This window comes from Zingiber officinale, chromosome 1A (genome assembly GCF_018446385.1).
Source record: "Zingiber officinale cultivar Zhangliang chromosome 1A, Zo_v1.1, whole genome shotgun sequence".
In the NCBI taxonomy this organism is placed as follows: domain Eukaryota; kingdom Viridiplantae; phylum Streptophyta; class Magnoliopsida; order Zingiberales; family Zingiberaceae; genus Zingiber; species Zingiber officinale.
Genome location: NC_055987.1, coordinates 71,460,070 through 71,465,718, shown reverse-complemented (window position 1 = coordinate 71,465,718; position 5,649 = coordinate 71,460,070). Strand labels below are relative to the sequence as shown.

General features: G+C 34.8%; 1 long non-coding RNA gene across 1 annotated transcript; it reads left to right on the top strand.

Moving 5' to 3' along the window:
• The first annotated feature begins 1,657 nt into the window (after positions 1-1,657).
• LOC122005257 lies at positions 1,658-3,022 on the top strand. Its single transcript, XR_006118361.1, has 3 exons — positions 1,658-1,739; positions 1,922-2,021; positions 2,923-3,022. It is a non-coding gene; the product is annotated as an uncharacterized LOC122005257 (long non-coding RNA).
• Positions 3,023-5,649: the final 2,627 nt, after the last annotated feature.

Genomic DNA, 5,649 nt, shown 5'->3' with positions numbered 1-5,649 from the left:
CGTGCTTTGTGAGAATTATATTGTGATAGAGCTTACAATTGGAAATCATCGGTCTTTTTCTTCATTCATATTTGCAAATAGCATCTTAAAATCTTCTGTTAAATACTTATTCCAGGTTTTTATGAATGTGTTTGTAGTATGTTCTGTAATCTTTTTGAAAACTATTGGTAATATTTTGGCATAGCTGGTATTGATTTTCTATATACCTCCTTTCCTTTAAAAGCATTAGTTCTTCTTACTATTTCTAAACTTGACTTCTCAATCTTGGGTTACCAAATTTCTGAGTAACCTGATTTACAGGTCTTAGCAAGAGGCATAGAGTGCGACATTGCATTACTTGCAGTTGAGAGTGAAGAATTCTGGAAAGGTTCTGAACCACTTCGTTTTGGTCAATTGCCATGCCTTCAGGTTGCTGTTGTTCATGAATTGCAAAAATGTTGCTCTTCCTTCATGATAAGCAACTTTTCCATAAGTAATTTGTGTTTCTTTTGATGCATCATTGAACTGGGTATTAGCCCGTCTCCAGTTGTTCATTAAATTGGCTTAATTATTTTTTAATTCCTATAAGCATTTTGCTTCAACGATACAACATATGATTGTTTTTTTTAATCCCTGACTTGCAGGATAATGAAGAGCTGGAAAATTGTAAATAACTGGCCTACACTTCTATATCTGTAATTTTGATGAATTAAGTGTATCAAAATGTCATAATTAGCCTTTTTGTTCATCAAAGCAAACTCCAGTTACCAAGTTTGATAGATTGCTTGTGGTTCTTGTCACATAGTGGTTAGGTATTTATCCAATGTGAAGAAAGTGAGGAAATTTTATGTTCCATTTTGAATCACTGGTAGGTGATGGGCTATTATAATATAATCTATAATGTTCTTTCATAAGGCAACGTACTCCATGTTTCTCCAAGTGAATTTATGCTTTGCCACTTGCAGCATGTTTTCTTTTGAAACAATAAAGATATTGATTATCCACACTTGAATTTTATCAGTGGTAATATGTACTTTTGGTATGCCAAGTTTGTATTTGTTGTCAAATCTTTATGTGATGAAGTGTGATCAAGTAGAAGTTCAGTTGTTGCAACAGTTAACATTTTCTAAGGCTCTCTTTTCTATAGGGTTATTTAATCTAGTTGTTCTTCCATAATTCATCAAACTAACAAGTTATATGATACACAGGATTCAGTAACTGTTGTAGGATATCCACTTGGTGGAGATACAATCTCTGTGACAAAGGGTGTGGTATCACGAATTGAGGTTTGATTTCATGAAATTGTGATCATAAGCTTTTAGTATTGTTTTGGTGAATTTTATATTCTTGCTGAGATTGTTTTATAGATGATAAATTGCTGACTTAAGTGTTATCAATTTTAAGTTGGTTGAAAATTTTAGAACATGGTGTCCAAATGAGTTTTTTTAATATTAATCACTTTTTTTTTTTTGCTTATGTTTCAGGTTACATCGTATGCTCATGGATCCTCTGATCTGCTTGGTATTCAAATTGATGCTGCAATAAACCTTGGTTGGTAACTCAACCTAGTTTCCTTGCTAGAAAGATAGCATTTTATTTTTTAAATAGTTGGATGTTATTGCACCACTTTCTCTGGCAAGGTACAGATATATTCTTATAAAAGCATATTAATGTTGTCAAAGAAACGTACTTGTTTTGCAGGAAACAGTGGTGGTCCTGCCTTCAATGATCGTGGTGAGTGTATTGGTGTGGCATTCCAGGTATTCCTTCTGCTAAATCTGCCTTTTATTTTCCCTACTTTATCTATTCCAAACTTTTCAAAAATCTTTTATAGATTAACTTTGTCCCAGAATAATGTTTAATGTAAATGCATCTGAGTACTGCTTTTGCACCTAAATTAGCATTCTACCTTCTGTCATATCTCACTAGATATTTCATTTAGGTTTTCAGATCCGAAGACACTGAAAATATTGGATATGTTATTCCAACCACTGTGGTTTCTCATTTTCTTGATGATTATGAAAGAAATGGGAAGTATACTGGTAAGCTGACATCTGAAAGATTCTATTTTGATAGGTCTAGTTCAGAATGATTGTTAGATATAATTATCTAATGTTTTCCACTAGTTTGATTGGAGTTCCTAGCTAATTGATATAGAGAATGCAATACCTCTGATACCTATGGCTATTCTGATTAAGCTGTAAGTATGCTAGTTAGACTACCTGGGTCCACTTCGCGTGATTATGACTTGTGTCTTCATAAAGATTTAAATTTATACCTTTGTCAGTTTGGTTGTTGAATTAATTCTTTGTATGTTATTTAAGGTAATATAGGTTTTTTTTTTTGCTTCTCACATCATATTGGAGTTATTCACTTTAATAAATGCATGTATAGATTAGGGGTGCAAATGAATCAAATCGAGCCGAATAATATGAAAATATTGATATTTGAGTTCAAACTCAAAAAATATATATGATATTCGAAGCTTGAAAATACAAATAATTTTATCTCGAGCTCGATTCAAAATAAATTTCGAGCTCGAGTTCGATTTGAATTGATCGAACCTTGATTTGATCATATTTGAACTATAATTCGAAATGACTTAAATTCGAATTTTGTTCCAATTATTCAAATCTTAATTTGAATATATTTAAGTTAAAATAATGTTAAAATAATTAGAATTCAATTCGAGTTTGGCTAGCAAGCAGCTCGTGAACAATCTAACAAAATATTATGGGTTCGAATTTGGCCCGAAAAAATTATTGAACATGTTCGAGTTCTGCTCGAATTCAATAATTTCGAATACGAATCAAATATTTTTTGAGCTAGCTTGAAAAACTCGCGAATTGCCTTGATTCGTTTGCACCTCTAGTATTGATGTGCATATGTGTATCATATTTTTTTATAAATGACAGTTAGATTTTTTTTTTTTGGCAAAATTAGGATTTCCTTCTCTTGGGGTATTACTTCAGAAATTGGAGAATCCAGCATTGCGGGCATGCTTAAAAGTACCTTCTAATGAGGTATTTATGTTGATTTTCTAGAAGTCTGGGTTCTTAATTTTTTTTTCCATGTTCTGTAATATATTAAGATATGATATTACATAGTTTTGGTATATTTTCTACTTTAAACTGAGAGTTTCTTGCTTGTAAAATCAAACAATTTGATATACTTGTGTGAAAGATCCGTAAACATGATTCTTTTGGCCTTCGGATGTGTCAAAAGAGTGTTCATGTAATGTTCCTTATGATATTATTATCCTGCTAATGATAATTTGATTCCCACATGTTGAATTTATCGGGTTTGGTTGTCATTTCAAAGCCTCATAGTTAAAAACTATCCTATTGCTTAGAAAAAATTATATTCGATTACACTTGTTCTTTTGGTCCATTTAATTCCTTTATACATCATCAGTATATCAAAATAGTATTTTCTAAAAGCACATTATGCCAATTATTCGTATCTACATCATAATAATATTTTAAAAAAAAACACATTACATTAATATCTATTTTCATAAATGAGCCATAGTTATAAGTTAGAACAATAAGTGATTCAGCTAGAGTCTAGAATAGGTAAATCTTATTTCATTTCTTATAATGTCATATGGTTTCCATTGTCTTTCTCAACCAGTATCTTATAAGCGTGTAAATAAAATGACTAAATCTGAGTGTCTAAGCGTGCAACTAATGTACATATTTCATCAGGAGCCTTCTCTGCATGCAGCTGTGATGCTTGAACAAGCATCCTACTGCTATTTGCTTTCCATCCCACCAATGTTACGCAAGTATGGTTTTCATCTTGTTTTGTCTGGAAACCGTTACTACATTTCTGATCAGGTACTCGATTGCATGTCAAATTCATCTTCATATTGAAACTTGTCTCAGATATTTAAAGCATGTTCAAAGTGTCACGCCCCAGAGGAGTCTCTGTCCGAAGAAATTTCGGCAGCATCTCCCCTGAACGGCGGACAATACGAAACTTTCTACATATCACGTATACATCAGCCACAGGCGGCTGGAATGATAACAAAAATTAAAAAAAACAAACACCACGCAGTTTATAAAGATATTCAACCTCTGGCTGTCACAACCACGCAGTTAATAATAGTAATCAATGACAATAGGACTCTGACTCGAAATCCACCCTACTCCACTACACTCGTAAAGCTCAAATCCAACGAACTCACCTCTTCTGCCGTCCAGGCAGGCACGTAGTAGAATAAAATCCAATATCATATCAAAAATCCATCAAAAGGTATCACTCCATACAATATCCATAGGAAAAATCCAAAGATAATACTAAAACAAAGTTTGATATAGAAAAAGGCCAAAATAAAACAAATAACGAACTAGTAGAGAACTGGCTCTACGTGCAGATGGGGGGCCAGCGACTGGAACTGCTCCGGACAGCTTTAACCTGAAAATATCAACAATGGAGGTGGGATATTATGCATAATAAAACAAATAACAGACAACACTAATCATGCGTACAGTCTCCTGAATACGAGAAGGAATAAATGCAACTGAAACAAAATCAGGAGATAACTGTACTAACCGGAATCAAGGTACAAAGGTAACAGGTCGTCAGACCGAAGAAATAATAATCCTGTATGCATGTCAATCAAATGCATCCATACAAATGCAGCATATAAGTGCAGCAATCACAAACAATAAAATGCAATAAATGCATATGGTGACCGTGCACTCGGACATCACTGCTCCTGACAGTGAGTGAGTGGACGAGATGCTGTCGAAGTACTCCTGTCCTCTAGCCCCAAATCATAAATGGGGGAGCTCAATGCTCTCATCTCCCGATACACAATGACGGGGAGGAAAAATCTCTACCGGCTACCACGCTGAGTCTCCTGACCGACGGAGCCAAACAGAGTCCACCATCTGCCGGCTACCACGCTGCTACACTAAATGCCAACGGAGCCAAACAGAGCGGAACTGACTGCCGGCTACCACGCTGAGTCCTCAGACTAACGGAGCCAAACAGCAGAACCGCCACACACCTGTCTGATATACCACTAACCCATGGGTGGTGGTGGTGTGTGCAGTACATGTAACTGGCGATTGGCTCAACCATAGTGGAGCCGACAATCGCACAGCATGCAAACATGATGCATGATACTAAGCATGACAATCTCATGAATAACATAGCAAGATCCATACATAAATAAAAGGTGTACCACAAGTCAATGTATCAGATGGAAGGTACACAAACAGATAGGGTATCATATAAACCCTAGGTCCTGGACATGATGTATCATATGGTTGGGTCACTACCGAAAGCATGTATGGTCAAGTCAATAATAACATGCAGTGCATAATAAATAAACAAATAACATGTAACAGATCATGTAGTGACCAACCGAATCAAAAGGATAACACAATCATTGCTATATGTTAAACACTTTATTATGCATATCAAAAGACATAAGTCAAAGTACCCGCCTCCGAAAATAGAAAGGTCCAATTCCGACTCCGAGATACTTGTCTCGCGTCAAAGTCCTGTGTCACAAATAGAAATATATTTTATTTAGCTACAACTCTTCCAAATAGCTAAATAAAATCTCTAATCCTAAATTAGGGCAAAACCCTAATCATATGACCATCATTCTTCCCACAAGAATTAATCTCCACATGATCATCTAACTACAATACG